Source organism: Meles meles, chromosome 21, assembly GCF_922984935.1.
Source record: "Meles meles chromosome 21, mMelMel3.1 paternal haplotype, whole genome shotgun sequence".
Lineage (NCBI taxonomy): Eukaryota > Metazoa > Chordata > Mammalia > Carnivora > Mustelidae > Meles > Meles meles.
This window is the reverse complement of record NC_060086.1, coordinates 4,107,755-4,130,212: the sequence shown is the minus strand read 5'-3', so window position 1 is coordinate 4,130,212 and position 22,458 is coordinate 4,107,755. Positions and strand designations below refer to the sequence as shown.

The window sequence follows — 22,458 nt, the reverse complement described above, 5'->3', positions numbered from 1 at the left end:
GCGGGACCTGGGGGTGGGAATGACTGTCACTTGAAGGAAGCAGAGGGAGGGAGAGGAGGGGGGGGGTGTGGCTCACAGAGCAGGTGCTGCTGATTAGAAGCTGAACAGGTAATTTACAGTTTGTAGATGTTTCTCTGCAGAGGGAGAAATCTGGGATCATACGAAACAGTGGATCCAAACGTTCACAGATCGTTAGTAATCCTGTCCTGAGCATTTTTAAACACAATTTCGACCCCTCCTTAGGACCTAATAAACCAGAACCTCTTGGGGTGAGCCGTAGAACTCTGTGGTCTTAGATTTTCTATTTGAAATGGCTAGGCCAGCTTGGAAATCATTCTTATAAATCATCAAGGGTGTATTTTTGGTGGTGATTTTAGGGAAAGGATTGGAAGGACCCAAAACATCAGTATGACCTTGCCTCTAATAAGATGTGGAGTCCGTGTTCGACCTGTTGGGTAACGAGGGATATGTTCCCAAGAGAACATCTAGAGGAATGGGGATCAGTGTCTTGATCATAGAAGGATCCCAGGGAAGTGTCCCCACATCTGACAGGGGCAGGTTTTCTGAAGGTACATATAGGTCCTGAAATGAAATGCCAGGTTGGAGTTCTAATAGGAATCATTTATCTAGTGTATACCATGTTATAGTCATTAACAAGGGAGTTTATGTAATCTGTAATTCTCACGGTCACCCTGGGTGATCAGATGGGGAAACTGGAGGTTAAAGAGTTAAAGTCTTGTCTCGGGCCACTTAGCAGTGAGGTACAGAGCCAGGGTTTGGACTCCGGTTTCTTTGTGTTGCTCTATTTTCCCTGCGTATTCTGCCTCCCTTGTTTGAGGTGAGGGTTGAGCATGAGGAGAAAGAGAGCTCCAGGTCATATAGGTCGCAAGTGTCTCCAAGGATTTCTAGGAACTATGTCCGCAGTTTGGTCACAGGGAATGACTTTGGCTATAGAAGTAGCCTGCGAGGGCAAAGGAAGAAACAGGGTAAACGACCTCAAGTTCAGAGAGCAGAGACATTACTGCAAAGTTTGAAAGCAACCATGTTTGTATGAGGAGATCTTTTTTTTTTTTTTGAATTAAAAAAAAAAAAAGACTTTCAGGAAAGAGTGGAGGGAGGGAGGGAAGATGGGCTTGGTTCTATAAAAGTTGATGTTCCTGTGGTGTTTGTGTGACTCCCAACCCATGCCACTGTGTATGAGAGCTGTGAGAAAGGTAATTATTACCATGGAGAGAGGTTGCAGGATAACCACCATCTCTCCCCCAGGCCCTCCCTCCCAGGAGGGTAGGAGGAAGGCTTCTACCCTTTCAGGCACGAAACCGATTTAATTCTGAGTCTACACTAACGTGTGGTTCCTCATCCTTGACACTCTGACTCCCTGACCTGGTCTGACTTTTCCATTCTCTGTCCTCAACATTCTTGTGCTCTGGTGAAGACAAGGACTTGTACGTCTCCAATTCAAGTAGCTTTATGGTTTTGATGGCCAACCTTCTGGTACAAACGGTATTTGAAATCAAAGCTATCCTTATTTTAGGCAAAATATTGGAAAAGCAGGTTTTTTGACTCACGAATCATGGAGAAGGAAAGAACAAGTTTACCTTTTTGGTCTATGTAAGAGTTTTCAAAACAAGTGGTGTTTTTCTTATCTTCAGTGTTGATGCCAAAATATACTCCCCAAATCAAGTGTTATTTTTCCAGTAGGAAGGGAGGCAGAAGTTGATAACTGGAATAAAGCTCTACCACTTTCCACTTGTGGTCTTCCTTGACTCACGAGTCCCGTTTGGAAACCCGGGCAGAGCGCTGTCCGTTGCTGTCCATCTGGAAAATGAAGGGTTCGGTCAAGGTGATTTTGGTTTGCAGTCCGTACTCGATAGTTTCTGGGAGGAGATTTAAGGGCGAGACGTGGAGGGAGAGACACGGCTCCACGTGTGTGCCGGGGCGGTGCCGTCCGGGGTGCGATCTCTGGCAAGAGGTGACGCACACGTCTTGAAGGGCCAGGGGTGCTGACCGTCCTGGGTGTGTATTTCCAGTTGTGGCCCCTACGGTTTCCCTGACCTTTGCCTCTTACGAGATAAAGTAGCTGAAATCTGACCATCTTAGCCGGGAGGGGGTCTTGAGATGAGAGCGTCCTTGAGGAGAATTTCTAAATTAATGGTTTGTTGTCTAGTGCCTCTTATTGAGGGAGGTTTAATGGGAAGAGCTGCAGAGGAAAGAAGGCCGTAGGAGGTGAGAATTTAGTCTTTATTTTTGACTCCGTGAGAGTGGATTAGGGCTGCATCTTATTAGGAAATGGTACTTCCTGAGCAGGCACCTTAATGCACAGCTTTCCTGTAATTATGGGAAGATGTTACTCCTTCGTGGGGAGGAAATAATAGGATTTTTTTTCCTGAGAATCCGTTGAAGGCAACTAATCTTTTTAACGTGAGAGTACAATTATATACTTTGATAAGAGAGATGTGTAGTTCTAAAACCAAGCAGCCTTTTGCTTCTCTCGCCTGATGGTGAAACCTCAGTTCTCATGGTGTTTTCTCATCCTGGGAAAGGAAAGCTTTTTAACTGGCACTTAACACCCCCAGTGGAACTCATTTGTTGGATTATGTTTTTAAGTATAAGTATATCCTGACTTAGAAGATGCTGACCTGCAACTGTCTTTTAAAATGGTTGCACTTTTTTATTTGGCAGGTTTGAACATTCTCCTTAATTTCCAAAGGGGCTTTTAAAAATGAAGAAAGGAACAAGTTAACTTTACCAAAGAATGCACGTCTTTCTGACCCCCAGGCTTCTTGTGTTTGTCTTACACAGAACTGTTTGCTCATGATGTGAGCATTCAGACGTTATGTTTAAAAAGTTGTAGCTTGTACTAATAAGGATGTGGTAGTCCCCCCCCCACCCCCACTTAGACTTGGGAGTGGGAAACCAAAACAGAGGCTGCTCACGCCGTCCCTGCAAGGAGCCTGATTCTTTAACTGTAAGACTGTCTCGGTGTAGCCACCAGAAGGGCACAAGGACGTGACATGCTGCCAAACCTTGGAGCCAATGGAGGACTTCCTCCGAAGCATTTTTGGAAAATTTAACCCTTCCTTGGGCATTGAGTTTTCTTTCATTATGTCTCACTTCTAGAGCAGGTGAGAGGATTTAAAATTTTACTGCTTCATAGTTGAAAATGCAGAGAGCAAAGGGGTTTTAATGTTAGAGCGGCAAGGAGGACAGGTTGATGGGAGTTTGGAGAACTCTCAGATTCGCTGGGCTTGGGAGTTTCTAAATCTCTGTGTGGTCCATTAGCCCGACTTTCCTCTCTCTCATAGGAACCCAGTCAGAGGACGTAGGCTTCAGTGACGTATGAGCATTTCTTAGGCCATGTGAGCTCTTCCAAGAATTAGATATCAGGATGGGTCATCAAAGGAAACCCCAGAGCCTGCCCTCCTAACTGAATTTTAGTTTCCAAAACTCCATCCAGCTGAGGGCTGGATTTCTCCGAGGAAGAGGCAACCTGCTGACATTGCTTCAAGCCATAAGAGGATCCCATCTGAGAGGGAAAGAAAAGAGTTTGAGAATATTTCAGGAGCCCAGCAGGTAGACTCTGACCTTGGCTGGTGAGGATGGCTTTTGTGTGGTTTAAAAATCCTCATACAAGTCGATCTGGGTGGGTATTGCCTGTAAGGAATGGAAATTTGCTCCTGTCCCTGAACTCTGCTGTGGCAGACTCAGAGTCGGTGAACGATTTGTAGCTGATGTTGTAGATACCAACAGTGCATGCTGATGTGCGGGAGGAGGAGGGATTGATCCCAGGGCCACGTCTTTAAAGGGAGAGCTGTTGTTAGAGCTGTGGGGTTGCATTTGCCTTGTGTGTTGCTGCTGTGTGTTGGCCTAATTGGGAGGAAGTGGTTGTGTTGGTGGAACAGACGGGCCCAGGTGACCAAGCCACCCCCTGTGCCGAAGCCTTCTGTCTGCTCAGGCCTTTCCCCGGGGACAGCATTTACTACCAGAAGCTGATCCTTTACTGAAGAGTGACTGACTCAGGTTGTCTTGAGGACTTCTCACTGACGTTGTTGTGAGTAGAAATTAACTTGCAAAGGAGGCTTTGTAACGGACAACTTTGATTACACAGAGTCAGTGCACGTCATGTTTCTGCAGGCCAGCTCATTAGTTTTGGGTAAAAACAATCCAGGCTGAAGTCACAGGTTTTTATCCAGCTCGACTCTAGCACCTGCGGACCTCTGCAGGTCTCAGAGCATTTGGAGCACTAATGCAGTTAGGGGTCACACTTCAGCAGCGGAAAGACACGCGGACATCAATACGTTCGTCATCGTGGTTAAGGAACGGAAGGCACATAGAGCGAGTATCAAGAAATGGAACTGCAGTCACATCGTTTTTACTTCCTACTTCAGAATTTCAAGCTTAACGTCTTTGTTGGGATTCCGTTTTCTTTTTTCTTTTTTTTTTTTTAAAGATTTTATTTATTTATTTGTCAGAGAGAGAGACAGAGAGAGAAAGATCACAAGTAGGCAGAGAGGTAGGCAGAGGCAGAGGGAGAAGCAGGCTCCCTGCTGAGCAAGGAGCCCCATATGGGACTCGATCCCAGGATGCTAGGATCATGACCTCAGCCAAAGGCAGCCACTTAACCAACTGAGCCACCCAGGCGTCCCCCATTTGCTTTTTTCAAAAATTGTGTTGTCACATGAAGGTTGTAAACCGAGATAGTAAATTAAATCCTCTCTTTTTCCCTCTGATGAATTTAAGTTGCACATTATTTTTTTTCCTTTGCCTAAAACTACAGAAATAGAAATAAAACCAGATGATCAGAGAACGGGAAGGAGAAAGATTAGCTTAATAACTGCTCTTAGAATTTTGATTAACTCAAAATAAGGGTAATATGCCAGATTTTAATATCTAGTTTTGAGGAACTCACAATCCAGGCTTGTCTCTATTCCGAGTAGTTGTGTATTTATTAAATTGGAGGTATGTGTTTGGTATCGGGAAACATGGGACATGTTTCAATCACAAGTTTCATGAAGTTTTTTAAATTTTTTAATTAAAAAAAATTTTTTTTAACTTGGGCATTTGGAGGCAATGACAATTTATTTTTTGAGTTTCGGAATTCTTGTTTTGTGTCTCCTGACGACTCAGCTTACTGTCTGGGATGGAGTCCTTCAGCCCTGGATATTGGTAAGCGTGATAATAAGCATCTCTTGACCTCAGTGGGACAGATGTCTGGAGTGATGAGGCCAGTAATAAATCTTATCCCAAGTGACATGTGTTTTTAATTAAAATTGAGCAAAAATTGACTAGAAGAGGACATAGCCCATCGACTACCCGTTCAGAAAACAAAACCTACCAAGAGAAAATAGGCTGGATTACAAAAGGAACGGCCACTAAAAAAAGGGACAGTAACTCTGCTTGAGTGATCCTGAGCTCTATAGAAATTGCTCCCTTTAAAAATAAAAATGAAAACACACACAAAAATCCCCAAAACCAGTGGCATTCACTAAATCCCGAGAATATGTTTTATGTATGTGTGTGTGTAACTTTATTAAGGGCCACTTAAGTCATATATATTGTGTGAGAAGGACAAAGTGAGAGAAAGGATTCTCATTTCTGTTGCGGAAATCCCTGCACTACGCGAGACTGAAGGCGGAGGGCACGTGCTTTCCCTTCACACTGCACTTTAGCTGATGGGGTTTGCAGAACTCCCTTTCTTTATCTAAAACTGCATTTTGTGTTAATGGTAAGTCTTCCCCTTTCCGATGACACGCCGTTCTGTGCGTGCGGCCGGATCATAGCTGCAGAATGTGAAGCGGGCCCCGCGTGTTCTGCATCCTAATCCCTGCTCGCCGCACCCCGTCTCCGCACGGGCCCGCACGTGACAGGTAACGCGTGGGAGGTGGGAGCGAGTGGGTGGCCGGTGGTTTGCCGTGGTGGCAGGGGGAGCTGAGCAGATGGCGGCGGTAGCCACGTGTTGCGAGACTCCCGTGGGAGCTGACGGCGGTGACAGGCGAGTCACAATGTGCTGTTTACAGTTTGGGTTTGCAGTCTCTCGGTGACATCTGAATGCTCTTTAGCAACTGCTTTCATGACTGCCTTTCGAGGAGCTGCTAATTGAAAATGAAATTGTGGGTGGGCTTTAAGGCAGGCACAGGCAGCTCCTGTGCTAGATGTTGCTGGAAAACTGTCAGATGTCTTGGTGCCCAACTTGTAATTCTCTTTCCAAGGAGGAAGAGGCAGAGGTGCGTTTGCAGATCCAGCGTGTGCTCCTAGGCAGAGCAGCCCGTCCTCCTGCTGCCCAGAGGGCCAAACGGGCACCCACTGGGCTGGAAACCACACCATCTGCCGCGGCTCACCTTCGCACGGTTCTCGTTCAATGCGCGTGCCCGTGTGAGGTTTTTGTTTTAAGTCTGTTAACATCTTGTGTTCTCTGTTAGTTTTTTGTAGGACATGATCCTTTTCCCTCCGCTGTTCACACGGTTACTATGCAGGAGACAAGGATGGTCTGATCTCTTGAACTTGAGGGATCAGAGTCCGAGTCTTGCATTTAACTTTTCTTCCTATAAACCGTTGGCTGTGATACGGGTCCGTGGAGCAGGGCAGTTGGGCCCTCCAGGCGCCCTCACAGAAGGGGTAGGTGGTGGATCGGACTGGACGCGGCAGTGGGTGATGCTCTGGACTGTCTTACAGCCGCCCCCGCTGGGGCACTGTCATTCGCACGGCATCTTAGAGCTGTTAGCGAAGCCCCCGCAGCATTTCTGCAACGGTAGCTTTCCTAAGTGTCGGCATGTCGAATCGTTTCATCGCCCGTCCTGAAAACAGCTTTGCACAGAGCAGTCTTGTGCGAGCATGGAGTGACCTCCCTCTTGGAAGTACCGTTTGTTTCTCTTTAAATACGAAGAGAGATACAATACGCCCATTCTTTTTTAGCTTTCCCTTGGACGTTTTCAGGGAACTCCGTCTGAGACAAAACCGCGCTAAATTCCGTGCTCTGCTTGAGTAGGACTGGTGCTTGGTTTGAGAGGGTCCCTGAGGCTCGGGCCGAGGGGACCTTGATGACACAGCCTTGCTGTACTTAACCCCCAGTCCCATTAGACCTGCCTCACCATGCGAACCCAGCTGTTCGAATGCACTGGCCTTACTGCTGGGTCCTAATGATGTTTAAAAGAACCTGGTCTTGGTATTTCTAAGTGAATTCTAGAGCATTCCCTGCTGATGCAAGGGGGGGTCATTTTATGGCCAGCAGACACAACAAAGTGCTTGCAGGAGCCCTGTCTTCTCACACGTAGGGGTGCGTGTGCATCCTCGCACACTACTGCTCACGGACACACGGAGCGGAGGCCGACGTGGCCCCAAAATGCAGGCAGGTCCTGTCAGGGCCCGCCTGGTGTCTTTCACGAGCCCTGCCTTGTGGCCCGCCAGAGACTCCCCACATCCAGCGATACCAGCTCTCCTGAAGCTGCCACGTCTCCCGCACGTCGCCTTCACAGACGCCGTCACAGCAGGTCACCCCGTGATCTCTGCACCTGCGTTCGTGCAGAAAGCGTTTGTGTCATGTGTCTTGAAATCATGTCATGCAAACCTGGCCAGGTCCTAATTGCTGGTGATGGTTCTGAGTGGCTGAGATTGGCCGTAATTAGATTGAGAGGCAATTAGCTGTCTTTTCTGGATCAGGAACATAGAGAATAATGTTTCTCAGAGGGTGGGCTTTGGACCACCTGCGTCGGAGCCGCTCCTGGGCTTTGGTTACCAGGCAGATTCCCAGGCATCACCTCTGACTCGTGCCGCCAGGGTTCCTTTTGGGTGGGGACCGGAACGTGGCACCACCTTCTTAGGCGACGTGAATGCAAGACTCATGCTTTTTAAAGGAACTAATGGTACTACTTTTATTTTTAGAAGAGGGAAGAGGGAACAGTATAATGTTGTTTGTAAAACTTGTAACAGATCTTACAAATTTTTAAATCAGATCTTGCATGAAAATAATTTTATCAACAGTAGGACCATATTCACATTCTGTGTATTTATTAATTGACTTTTTTTTCCCAAACTGGCAAAAATAAATGTTTCTTCTAAATACCATAGACATTATATTACAAAAAGGAATGTTTTCAGAATGGTTGCTTCTTGGCAGGAGTTTATTAGACTATCGCTTTGGTGGAGAAATTACGTTGTATTCTCTCCTTAAATTTTCCGGCTCCTTCACTTCTCCGCACACGGTGACAGGAGCTTTTTTTTTTTTCATTTTACTTCTTTCTTTCTTCCTTCAGCGTAATGATGTCGAGCTCTTAAGGTTTGTAAGTTCTGTGAATCCTCCGTATTACAAAAACTGGTGGTACGGGGGGGCAGGCATGAATGAAATCTGAAAATACTGGCTGTGTGTTGTTGGTGGGCTCTACAGACCATTACCTGTTTTCTTCCTCACCAAGAAAGCTTCACTTTCATAACGTGTGACGCTTGAATTACTGCTTTGGGTTCCACGGATTCAAAGGGAAATATTTTCCTTCCAAAAACCAAACAGAATGAAGGCCCTCCGAAGGAGTTTTGTTGAAGTAGCAAAACCTACACTTGCGATTTCCCGGTTAGCCTCCGCGTTGAATGCGTCGCTGCAAGACCAGAGTTTGCTCCCAGGAGAGGGGGGCGGACCCGTCCACTGCACAGTCACTAATGAGGTGATCACACCGGGTGAGCAACGACTTCTGATTTAACAAAGAAAATACTGCCCTCCGGTTTCCCTGACTAAGCAGTAACGGGGATGATGCGGAAAGGCCCCGCTTCTCAGGCGAAGTGGGAGTGAGTGACGGCCGAGCGCTTGCCGGCGGGTCCCATGGCACTTCTGAGAGTTACGCGTTTCCGTTCTGCACGTAGAGCTCTTCCCGGGGACGTCCTGTGCAGCACTGACCCGCAGCTGCCAGCCTTCTGAAATCCGTTTTCTGATTAAAAGGTGGCATCATTAAAAGAAAAAGCTGAGGAGCCCACTTGCATCGTCTGTCCTCACCTGCCTCTTCCCTCCGCTCGGGACTGTATTTGTCGCCTGAACAGGGCAGGGGCAAGGACGGGACGGGGGCGTGGAGGGGTGCGGCTGTGTGGTGTGGCTGTGTGGTGGGTGTGAACTGCCTGGGGGGGTATTTGCCCACTACTCTTTCTGTGGTAGTGGTCGGGTGAGGAGTCGCGCTGACGGGTGGGAATTTTGGATGGAAGGAACGTGGGCTTTGCCCAGCGATTCTGACCCTCCTCCTCTCCATCTCCTCTTCCAACGGGCCAGCCCCTCTTCTCCCCTTCCCTTCCTGCCTCTGAACCTGCCTGCAGGCTAGACTCTGAGCCCCTTGCTTTTCCTCTCACCCTCTTCTTCCAGACAGTGTCTTGAGCTCGCTTCCACCTGGCCAGCGTTCCGTGGGAAAACACTTAGGTTTGCTTTCAAAGTTACACGTGCCCTTTCCACCTGCTTCCCTGCTCCCTTGACCGTGGTGGCCTTTTTCACTCAGCGTTTGTACTTACCGTCTTATCTGGGTTCCTAGAGCGGTGCGGTGCTGCCCTGATCGACCTTGTACTCCCTTATTAAAGGAATTTCAGGGCTCATCCAGAGACAACTAAATGGAACATAAGCCCATTCGTGCTTACGGTAGGACATGGTAGGTCCAGCACAGCTTTCCAGACGCCTCTCCCAGCCCCTGCTTTCCAAAGGCCTCTCCCCTCCTGCTCTCCAGGAGCACCACGCTGGAGCTGTGGTTGCTGCTGGCTGCATGGGCCCCTGCTTTCTCCACACTGTGCTCACGCCGCGCCCCTGGTCTGGAACGGGCTCCTTCGATAGTCACGTTCGTCTCCCAGCAACAACGTCAGATCTCCTTGTCTTGAAGCTTTGATGGTCTTTCCCTTTGGAATTGCATGCATTTTCCTTAAAACTCCCACGATCCTTTGCTTATAAATGGGGTGACCCCAGAATTTATCCCCGAATGTCGGACGTGTCCGGGGGTGAAGGAGGGCACTATTAATAATTTGGAACAGTAAGCACGAATCAGGACTTCCTGGAAAAGCGGGTTATGGGGTTGCTCTATTTATAATTGACTTTTGACCTTTGTCGTTTTGTTTGCAAGTTGTCTGGACACCGTCCTCCTCACGCAGAGCCAACTGCCTGAGGACGTTTCTCTGTGGCACCGCGAGGAGCCCACGCTTGTGGCACATGTGGGCAAGTAAAACTCTTGAAATGCTCTGCTGTTTCAGCTTTGGAAAAGTGAGATGTGTTTCTTCCTGTTTCCCGTTTCATTCCCCAGCCCCTTCCACGCCATCTCCATACTGTGGCTGCGGGGTGGGGGGGCCTTTGGACGCTGCTTGTGCCCGTCTCATCCTCACGTGGAAGTGCCCTTCGTGGCTTCTCCGTGTGTCTGATGTCAAATTCCGGCTCCTGCGAGCTGTAGCACTCGGTGCTGCAGGCCACCTCCTGTCACCCTCTGTCACTCACTGGCTCCTGCCCTCTGCCCTTCCTGCGTTTCCTCCAGCACGTCAGGTTCTGCCCCACCGTGGTACATGCTGTTCCCTCTGCCCGAAGTGGCCTTCCCTCTGTCCTTCTCGTCCTGGGCGCTTTCTCATCTTTCCAGCCTGAGCTGAAATGTCCTCTGCTCAGAAGGGCTCCTCCTGGCCATATTGTTCACCCCAGGTTCTGCCTTAGTCCTCTCTCCTCTGCACCGGTACACCTGCCCTTTCCGTTTCTAACACCTGACACCGTGGACGCATTGTTCCCTGCGTGCTTCCTTCTGCTGGACTCCGGGCTCTCCTGAAGGGAAGTACCGGCTCCGTTTTCTCCGTCCCCACGTTTGTCATGTTTGTCCCACATGGCCCGTAGAAGGTGCTTAATGACTGAAGTTGAATGAAGTTTGGCATAACTATTATTATTTTTTAATTGATTACGTTGGTCATCACATAGTCTTGCATTCCAGTGTTTGTTGCTTAAAGGAAAAAAAAAAAAAAGCCAATACAATATGACCTCTGTTTTCGCTCTTTGGGGGATATGAAAGTAAGAGGAGATACTGATCGACTCGTTCACAGGAGGCAACAACTTATTGCAAGAGAGCTCTGTGCTCCTGGTGGCTGCTCTCTGCGGTTTTCCCACGGAGGCCGTCAACCGTCTGTTTCCCCGGGTCCTAGCCCGTCGGGATAGCTGCACCGTGGCTAGTGTGGCCGGAAAACTGACCCGGGGAGACTGCAGCCTTCGACCCTCCGCGGGCGATCTGAAAGCAGCCACCGAGCAGCAGGCAGAGAGGAAGCTAGGTGGGTGTGCGGTGTGATTGCCTGCACGCTCTTGGACGTGCAAATATTTGTGTGGGGCTCTGCGTTTTCCCCATAACGCACAAGCTGTTTTTAGTATCAAAGCATGAATAGCATTCTTTGCCCTGTAAATTACTGTCCCACATGCCCTCTTTCTAAAATATTTTGGCGTTATAGAACACTAATTTTATTCCCTTTTAAAGTGGCCTCATTAATTTATTCTCCACGTATTTCCCCGTCAGCAGACATGGACTGAGCGTCCTCCGTGTGCAGGCGTCACAGAAGAGACGCCGACGTAGCGGAGAGGGTGGATAGAACCGGGTGACGCGGCCCCTCAGGTGGCCACAGTTGGTAGAGCTGTCCTGCCCTGGCGCAGAACTCTTCGCGTAAGGGGGGCCCGGACTGCGGGGTTCAGGGCAGTTTGAAGGGAGACACTGTCGAGCGTCTCTTAGAGAATGAACCCCTGCAGATGTGTGTACTAAGGTCCTTTGAAACGGTCCCCTTCTCACCCCGCCGTTTTTCTTGCCCTCCCCTTTGCTTTCCTGAGAAACTCCTGAGAACAATGCAGTCTCCTCTGAAACCCCTGTACGGGTTAGATCCGTGCTGGTTCTCGGGGGTTCTTAGTTTTACAGATAAGGGCTTTGGTGGGTCCCACATTTGCACCTCGGCCTCAATTTATTAGGAATTACCTGGCTTAGTTATTTTATTAAAATCCTAGTAGACGTCCATTGTTTCCAAAAACTGCCAGTTTTTGGACATGGACTTCGTAACAGGTACATTTTTTAGAAATGTGCTGTTGTTACACACCCAGTTGTAACTTCTTGCTCTGGGAACTCTTGGTATTGGGGAAGTCCTATTTCTGTCCAGAGGTAGAGGGGTTTATACTAATCTGTAAAAGCAGAAACAAAAATCTCCCACTTTCTGTCATTTCTGTTTACTTGGAAGTAGATGGTTCTTTTCTTTTTTTTTTTTTTAAAGATTTTATTTATTTATTTGACAGAGATCACAAGTAGGCAGAGAGGCAGGCAGAGAGAGAGGAGGAAGCAGGCTCCCCGCAGAGCAGAGAGCCCGATGCGGGGCTCGATCCCAGGACCCTGAGATCATGACCTGAGCCGAAGGCAGCGGCTTAATCCACTGAGCCACCCAGGCGCCCCGATGGTTATTTTCAATCCAAGTAGAACTTCAAATAGTCTAAAATAGTCAAAAGGAATATTTGAATCGAAATTTAGATTTTTATATTCAAAGTGAGGACACGGATGGGGATTGTACAGGCTTAGATCACAGATCAGTCCCAAATTGCTAGCAAGTTATTTTATTTTTATTTGTATTGTTATTATTATTTTTACAAAACATAGTTTGTAAATTGCTTTTTTGGGTTCGGAAACCCTAACTTGCGCAGCAACTAAAACCGTCTGTCAGGTTACCGCCGCCTTATGCTCCTCAGTCATGTCCCCCTGACACCCAGTCGTTAACTGTTTCTTGCCCACATGCTCCTGTGGGCAGACGTAATTTTAGGTGCATGTAGGAAACAAAATGACCAAAGTCCTGCCGGGGAGGAAGTTACATTCTGGTTGGTTCAGCCCTTTTCGTTGGAGACCCCTTGCACGTAAATGCCCAACCCTGACCTTTCTTCTCCGTTTCCAGGTTCATAAACGGAAGAACTTACCACAATTCTTTTTCCCCACCCGGATCATCCATAAGCATTTCAACTCAACACTGAACTCTGTAGTAGTTGCCCTAAATTTGCTCTTCTTCTTTAATTTCCTCCTGTAGTTAATGTGTGCGCCAGCCAGTGAACATCCAAGCTATAAATCCGCTCGGGCCGGAAACCTGAAGTCCTTCCCCTTCCCCTCACTCGGCATCCTGGCGCCTGCTGCAGATTATGCTCCGTGTACTTCTTCCCTCTTTCTCTCCGTTTACCACCTGGCGCCGTTTCTGCTCCTGCACTGGTCAGGCCCACCTTCTCTTGGTTATACTGCGGCAGTGGCTTGCAACCCAGCCGCTCATCTCACCGTTCTTCCATCCACCCTCAAACGCCGTCTCATAGGGTTTGGACCACATGTAAACGGAGTCATGCTACGGCTGGAAGGGTTTTCAGTGACCCCCTCACGAGCTAAGCTTCATCCTCTCTGTATGGTGGGGAAATGCACACGTTTTTATGCCTTTGGGAACTCCCCTGTCATCCTCTTGGTGCCCCCACACCCCAGTGCACACCCCTGTCACATCAGCCGTATCTACTTTTTAAGATGTCTTTTTCCACCCCTGCAAATCTGACTTTCCTTAGTCTTAGTGAGTCATCTTCGTTCCATGTGAGAAGGGTTAGAAATGGCTGATTCTACCTATTAGAATAACCTGTATTTTGAAAAGGTCACTTAAAAAATATCAATTAATTAATTTAACAGAGAGGGAGAGATGGCCAGCGCAATGCAGGGGGAGCGCCAGGCAGAGGGAGAAGCAGGCTCCCCGCTGAGCAGGGAGCCCGATGTGGGAGTAGATCCCAGGACGCTGGGATCATGACTAGAACTGAAGGCAGACACTTAACCAGCTGAGCCACGCAGGCATCCCTGAAAAGGACCCTTTTAACTGAGAAAACTTTCCGTTAGGTAAAATTTCACGTGGTGCAGGAAAAGCAAAAAGAAAAATTTCGAAGGATCCTGGGAGCCAATTATGGGGTGATAGCGAGAAAAAGACAAGATTTTTTTTCATGATGGCGGTTGCTCGGCGGTTGTATTGGGGTGGAAAAAAACAGGAGGCTTTTTGTTCAGGGAAGTGTTTTCAGGCTTGTAAGTCAAGGACTGCCTGTACGAAGTTCTTTGGGGCTTTTCATCCCTCGAAGAGGTCACTGCTGCTGTGTGCGTGAGGCCGTTAGGGGTTCAAGCCAAGGAGCGGTGGACATTATCTGAACTTCTCATTCTGACAAGTTTCATATTAAAACGAGACTTTTATTGATGCAAAGGCATTTTTATTACCAGGCAGTTGCATAAACTTAGTGAAGATTTAAAAATGTGATTGATGTTGGCTTATTTTTAAATGAGATGCCTGGCCAAGTGACCACAAATGTGCTCAAAGTTGACGTGAAGTGAACATAGGATGACAGCTCCTTGGCACAGTTACTCCATATTCTGTCTTGGGGAGTCAAGGCACAAAGCAGGGATAAGGATACTGTTGTGGAAAACAGCACTTAGAGCTGGTTTCAGGATCCTCGTATTTTAATTTCGGGCTATTCTGCTTGCCCCAGCTTTACATTCCTTTTGTCAAACTTTGGCGGAAACCTGTTTTATTTATTTATTTTTAGAGCAAGCTGCTGCTTTTATTTATTTCCTACCAAAGTTGTGACCTTCCAGGTTAAAATAGTTCTTTAGGTACTTTTACGGCACAATGACCCATTTTAGCAGAATGAAACAGGCATTTTAATTTTATTTAATTCTATTCTTTTAAATTTTTTATTTATTTCTTATTTTTTTATAAACATATAATGTTTTTTATAAACATATAATGTATTTTTATCCCCAGGGGTACAGGTCTGTGAATCGCCAGGTTTACACACTTCCCAGCACTCACCATAGCACATACCCTCCGCAGTGTCCATAACCCCCCTCCCCCTCTCCCAAGCCCCCCACCCCCCAGCAACCCCCAGTTTGTTCTGATTAAGAGATTAAGAGTCACTTATGGTTAGTGTCTGAAACAGGCATTTTTAAAATAAGCTCTAGGGGCGCCTGGGGCGCTCAGTTGGATAATCGTCTGTCTTCGGCTCAGGTCATGATCCCGGGGTTCGAGGATCGAGCCCCACATCGGGCTGCCTGCTTCCCTCTCTCCCTCTGCCCGCTGTTCCCCCTGCTCGTGCTTTCTCTCTGTGTCAATAAATAAATAAAATCTTTAAAGTGAAATAAGCTCTATTTTCCCGCCTGCTTCCACATTCCTTCTGAAAGTCCGCCCTCGGAGGCAGCAATACAGCTGTTGGTAAAAAGGCGGAGACAAGGAAGAGCCTTCTCCGACGCTCCAAGGCGTGCGCTTTGCCTGTTGTCCTGCGGGACGGCCTCGCACATCTTCCTTCCTTGACAGTCAGGTCCGAGACCAGAGCCGTGATGCAGACAGAGACACAGCCGGAAAGTACACTGAACACTTTCACAGTATCAGGCCTCGTCTACGCATTCTCTTGGTCGGTGGAGACTGTCCAGAATATTCCACGGATCTGTAGGCGACTGAGGACAGATGGCGGTTATGACTTAAGAATTGCCCCTCAGGTTCCTCTTTAAACAGCCACGGGGGGTCTTCGCCGAGGACGATGAAGTGATTCCTCCTGGTGTCCCGTGCTGGCAGCTCAAAGCGGAGGAAGCTGTCTTCACGTGGTTTTCCGGCCGTGGCCTTGCCCTTGGTCCCTTACACTTCGGCGAAGGAGAAGGGAAGGCGCGTTTTCATTGTGCGTGTATTTCACTGATGAGCTGGACGTCCGTGTTCACTCTTGTGCCGAGGCCGTGTAAATGCTTTGTCGGAGAAAGAGCGTGAGGGTCAGGACCTTGGGTTACGGATTCTGCCTGGTCCCGCCCTTCCCTGACGTTCTGACCGCCTCGGACCCTCCGTTTCTATGGTCGAACCAGTGTCAGCCGGGGCCACTTCTCATTCCGGGAAGCGATCGATGCGTGTGAGGAAAGTTCCAGGTGCTGGATTGCCTAAAATCCCCTTTGGCTTAAACGTGTTAAAAAGTAGATTGAAAAAATCGCGAATTACTTGGGCTTTGATGGTGTGACTAGTTTCGGTTGACCAGCGCAGAAGTATGTCATAGGTACAAAGAACAATGTCTGCTTGGCATGGTGACCGACTTGGGGAAAATTATGATGTGTACATGGTTATGAGTCGACCGTCGGTCCCAGGGCTACATTAGATTGAAGAACCTTCAGCGGACTGGGCCTGCGCTCACAGTTTTTAGCAGATGATAAAAGCCTTTCGCCAAGAACAGGTTAGTATGAAATGGTCACACCTCTTTGTTTGCGGGCCAGCCCTGTTGGCAGCTCCCTGGGAATTGTAATTTTTGGTCTTTCAAATGGAGATCACGGAGATCTGTTTCTGAAGAATAATTTTTGGCAAAGGAATGTAATGAAATGATTTCTCTCTCTCTCTCTCTCTCTCTCTCCTTTTTAAAGATTTATTTATTTATTTTAGATAGAGTGAGCCCAAGTGGAAGAGGCAGAGAGGGAGAGAGAATGGGAAGCAGACTCAGTGCTGAGCAGGGAGCCCCCACGTGGGTGTGATTATCCCACGATCCTGAGATCACCACCTGATCCGAAAACAGGGGTCAACTGCTTAGTGCCACCCAGGTGCCCCCTGATGAAATTATTTCTCATTTTCCTCCCCAACCACTAGCTCATGATCTTGGACATGTCAGTTTTTAGTTTTCTGATTTTGCAGAAAGTAAATTTTGGGGCAAAGGTGTTGAGTCTTCTGGTTTTGGAAGAACCTTCTCTGCATGTCATTTATATAGAGTAAGTGAAATTCATGAGAAGCAGGCGTCACTTTACTGGGACTGCTCAGCGGTCATTGGCGTGAAGTAGTCGCTGTACCGGGTGTCCTGGCCTCTTCTGGATGAATTCTCTTCCTTCGGTAAAGGTTTTATGTGCTTTCCATATGTCCCAGACCCTGATGGGATTATAGAGACATAAGAGGAGTTTAAGAGATGGGTCTCTATTTTCCAGGGCTTCATCCTCGGGTTGCCTAATGACTTTGGAACAGTTTAAGGTAAATAAACTGTGAAAAATACTCCTAGAAAACTTGTTGAATGATAGATAGGCTCTTAGTTTTTCAATAATCTCCCTTGTGGTTTTTCTAATGCCATATATTTTTCTTGGGAGAGTTTTCTTGCAGCTGTATTTGTGATCTGGGGCTAGGATTTATGAGCTGCCACCATTAAGGTCTCCCTGTGGCTTTGTCATAAGAGATGGAGGGTTGTGTGTGGTTTGTTTTCTTATTGTTAATATGTGAAAATTTTTCCTAATCAAAATAAATGCACAAGTGTTTTTCTTGACTTTGTCTTTTGTGGACTGACTTATTAAGATAAATGTGTGAATTCTGAAAATTTCTTCCTGAGATTAAAGACAAAATTTCCAAAGCAGTATGGATTGTGTTTGTCTAAAGAAACGTATGTCTTCTGGCTGCAGCATTAGAGTTGGGATTTTTTTTTTTAATTTAACTGTTAAAACTAGGACAAGTGGAAATGTAAAATGAAGAAAAAAGCATTGTGGTGGGAAGTAGAAGGGAGAAATCAGGGTATGTAAGAAACCACTCTGGATCTCACTGGTGATGTTGAGAGATGAGTAATGTTGGCCGTCCTCAAGGATGTTGGAGTGGCATTCTGCGGGTTGCCCTGCATTTGTAGAATTCATACACATCGGACTGCATCATCTTTGGCTTTTGGACCTTATGCACTTAGTTTTGAAAGGATTGGCTCTCTGGCTGAGTTAGCATTGTGGTCAAATATAAACTAGAGTTGACCCTTGACCAACACAGGTCTGAGCTCTGTGGGTCCACATATACACAGAATTTTTTGATGAATACACTATAGTACTACGAATGCATTTTTCCTTGCTTATGATTATCCTAATAACATTTTTTTCTCTAGCATACTTTATTGTAAGAATATAGTATATAACATATATGATATGCAAAACATGTGTGAATCAACTCTTGGTAGAATTGGTAAGGCTTCTGGTGGGCTGTTAGTGGTTAGGGTTTGCGGAGTCAAAAGTTCTAGGCGGGGCTTTGACTATGTGGGATGGCAGTGCCCCTAATCCCCACATCGTTCAAGGGTCAGCTGCAGTACCAAGTACCTGTGCCCTCTTTCTACCCCTAGAGAGAGGGATTGGGGCAGTTCGAACCATTTTGGATTCATTATTCACCTAACATGCGGTGTTGCTTTAGTTGGCTGTTGTTAAGAAAGATGTTTTTGTTATCTGGTAACAGTAGCACAGGATCGACGTGACTACTAACTCAGCCTCTTTTAAAACTCGAGAAATGACTTACTGTTTTAACTTCTCCTTTTCTTGGTACTTTTACCACACAGGCCCTGGTATGCAGCCTTGACATGTATCGTAAGCGTTCATGTGGGGAAAAAACCACATTTCACGCTCTTATATAACCCATCACTGTTTCACTTCTCGGGGTGATTTTTGGTTGTGGCCAGCCAGACACTCCTGATTTAATTAAGATTGTAGCGTTATATGCCAGAAAAAAATTCTTTCCTCCTTACGAATTTCCCCACTTCTTAATGAAGACCATTGACTTAGAGACTGGGTATGCTGTATTTGGATGCCCCCGGGTATCCCCAGCCTTGCGGACAGGGGTACTGGCAGCATGCTATCATGCTCTCAGTTGACGTTGTACGGCGCTTCCAGTATTTTCTTGTGTATTTCCTTCCCTCAGGTGTTGATTTCTTTTTCTTGCAGTAAAGGGAAACCAGTGTTGATGTTATTTCCCTGAGGATTTATACAGCAAGCAAAAACTATGTCAAAGAAGTGAATTTTTATTTTCTGAAAGAGTAAATTAATCAGCATGTTTGAAAGCGCTTGACCGGTTGTTCGACCACCGGTTAGTACACTTTAGGCCTGCACTAAGTGTTTTTCTAATCAACCCTATTAGTAGCTAGCCAAGCCACTCTCTTTTCCAACCTGTACTATCTTTTTTTTTTTTAAGAGGCATAGTTAATTATTTACAATAACCAAACTATGGAAGCAGCCTTAATGTCCATTGATAGACTGATGGATAAAGAAGATGCGAGACATATCTATAACAGAATATTATTCAACCATCAAAAAGAATGAAGTCTTGCCATTTCCAATGATATGGACGGAACTAGATAGTATAATACTAAGCAAAGTGAGTCAGAGAAACACAAATACCATATGGTTTATTCATATGTGGAATTTAAGAAACAAACAAATGAGCAAAATGAAAAAAGAGCGAGACAGACAAAGCAAGCAATAGACTTTTAACTCCAGAGAGCAGACTGATGGTTACCAGAGGGGAGGCGGCTGGGGAGGATGGGCTACGTGGGTGGTGGGGTTTAGAGAGTGCCGCGGTCCTGACGAGCACTGGCTGACGGGTGGGATGCTTGAATCACTACATCATACACTGTTTGTTAGCCGTACTGGAATTAAAACAAGATAATAAAAAACATAAAAAGGCATCATTAACATAAACTGGATGGTAAATGGTCCATTTTGAGTTAACTTGTAAGTATGATGGGAGGTATACATCACAATTTTTTTTGTACATGGACATCCAGTTTTTCCAAAATCAGTTTTGAAGAAGCTGTCCATTCCCCACTGCTTGGCCTTTACGATTTTTTTTTTTAACGATTATTTATTTATTTATTTGACAGCACACAGGCCTGCTAACTGGCTAGAGAGCACAGGCAAGGGGACTGGCCAAGGGAGAGGGAGAAGCAGGCTCCCCACTGAGCAGGGAGTCCAATGCGGGGCTCGATCCCACGACCCTGGGATCATGACCGGAGCGAAAGGCAGACCCTCAATGGGCCGAGCCACCCAGGTGCTCCACATTTACATTTTTATAAAAAAATCAGGGGACACCTGGCTGGGTCACTCAGTAGAGGATGGGACGCTTGATCTTGGGGTTGTGAGTTTAAGCCCCCCATTGGGTGTGAAGCCACTTAAAATAAAAATTCAAAAAAAATTATTAAAAAATCAGTTGTCCATGTATTTGTGGATTTGTTTGTTCATTGTCTGTTGTGTTGCCTTGATTTATTTATCTGTCTTTTAGCCAGGAACGTAGAATTTATCGTAAGTTATGAAGTCAGGGAGTTGTAGTCTCCCGGCGTTGTCCTCCTTTTCCAGAGTCGTTTTGGTTTTTCTAAGTCCATTCTATTTGCATCTGAGTTTTAGAGGCAGCTTGTCAGTTTCTACAATGAATCCTGCTGGGATGCTGGTTGAGATTATGTTGGTGCTATAGATCTGTTTGGGGAGAATGAACAGTTTAAAAATAATGAGTTTTCAGCTTTTGAATAATGTATATAGCTCTGTTATTTAGGTCTTATTTAATTTTTCTCAGCAATATTTTGTTGTTTTCGGGATACAGATCTTTTACATTTTTTGTCAGATTTATTCCTGAGCATTTCATATTTTTGATGTAATAATAAATGGGATCATGTTTAAACTTCCGTTTTCTTTTGTTTATTTTTAGTACATAGAAATACGCCGACTTTTTGTATATCCAACTTGTATCTCGCGGTCTTGTTAAGTCACTTATTAGTTTTAGTAGTTTTTTTGCATCTGATTTTCACGTGAATGGTAATATTTTTAGTGAATAAAGACAGTTTGTTTTTCTCTTCCCACTCTGGATGCCTTCTTTTTCTATCCTGAGTGCGCTGTGTGAAAATGTCCACCATCGTGTTTCATATAAATGTAAGAGCATCCTTGCCTCCTTCCTGCTCTTAGGGGAGGGAAGTGTCTGATCTTTTACCATTGTGTATGGTGTTAGCTGTAGGTTTTCTACAGATGTCCTTTATTCGGTTTAAAATGTTCCATTCTATTCTTAGTTTGTCAGAGGCTTTATCAGGAATGCATGTTCAATTTTGTCAGATGCCTTTTCAGTGTCTATCAAGGTGATCATGTGATTTTTCTGTTTTAGTTTGTTAGTACAACAGTTGACACTGATGTATTTTTGAATGTTAAAGCTCATATTCCTGGGTAAAACTCTACTTGGCCATGATATATTACTTTTGAAATACATTGTTGGATTGCGTTTGCTAATTTTTTTTTTTTAAGATTTTATTTATTCATTTGACAGAGAGAGATCACAAGTAGGCAGAGAGGCAGGCAGAGAGAGAGGAGGAAGCAAGCTCCCTGCTGAGCAGAGAGCCCGATGCGGGGCTCCATCCCAGGACTCTGAGATCATGACCTGAGCCGAAGGCAGCGGCTTAATCCACTGAGCCACCCAGGCGCCCCGCGTTTGCTAATTTTTTAAAAAGGATCTTTGCATCTGTGTTCATGAAAGAAGTCGCTCTCAGTTTTCTTTTTTGTGATATCATTGTCTGGTTTTGGCATCAGGGTGATGTTGGCCCCAAAGGATAGATAGGGAAGTATTTCTCCCTCATCAATTTCTTGAACAAGTTCGTGTAGAATTGCTACTATTTCTTTATTAAATATAAGATAGAACTTATCAGTGAAGTCATCTAGGCGTGGAGTTTTCTTTTTGTGGGAAGATTTTTAATTAAATATTCAATTTCTTTTTCTTTTTTTTTCCTGGTGTGTGTATGTGTCCATGGTAATTTATTATTGAATTTTTTTTTATTTTAACATCACTGAAATCAGGATTTTTTGCAGTATTTTTTAAATTAACTTTTTAATTTTAATTCCAGTATAGTTCCAAGGATGAGTGAGATCATATGGTACTTATATTTTTCTGACTGACTTATTTCAGTTAGTATTATACTCTTCAGCTCTATCCACATCCTGGAACGTGGCATGATTTCACTCTTTTTATGGCTGGATAATATTTCCTCCGCATATGTACACCACATCTTCTTTACCTATTGACGAACACTGGGGTTGCTTCCATAATCTGGCTGTTGTAAATAATGCTGCGGTAACCTAGGGGTCACGTATCTTTTTCAATTAGTGTTTTTGTATTCTTTGGGTGATTGCTGGATTGTAGGGTATTTCTATTTTTAGCTCTTTGAGGAACCTCCATACTGTTGCCACAGCGGCTGCCCAACTTGCGTTCCCACCAGCAGTGCGAGACGTTCCTTTTCCTCCACATCCTCACCAGCACCTGTTGTTTCTTTCTTGTGCTGTTGGTTTTGGCCGTTCTGACAAGTGTGAGAGAGGATACGTCATTGTGGTTTTGATTTGCATTTCCCTGTTGATGAGGGGTGTTGAGCATCTTTTCATGTGTCTTTTGGCCATCTGAATGTCTTCTCTAGAGAAATGTCTGTTTATGTCCTCTGCCCCTTTCTAAATTGGATGATTGATTTTTGGGCATTGAGTTGCATTGAGTTCTCTGTGTATTTTGGGTACTGACCCTTATTATATATGCCATTTGCTAATATCCTCTCTCATCCGGTAGGTTGTCTTTTAGTTTTGTTGATTGTTTCCTTAGCTGTGCAGAACCTTTTTTCTTTCGACGTTGTCCCAAGAGTTTATTTCTGCTTTTCTTTCCCTTTCCTCAGGAGACATATCTAGAAAAATGTTGCCATGCCTGAAGTCAGAG

At 45.8% G+C, this 22,458-nt stretch overlaps 1 protein-coding gene across 5 annotated transcripts in view; it reads left to right on the top strand.

Annotated features, from left to right (window-relative positions):
- AUTS2 (activator of transcription and developmental regulator AUTS2) overlaps positions 1-22,458 on the top strand; it is a 1,107,048-nt gene that overhangs the window by 272,532 nt on the left and 812,058 nt on the right. The window lies entirely within an intron of this gene.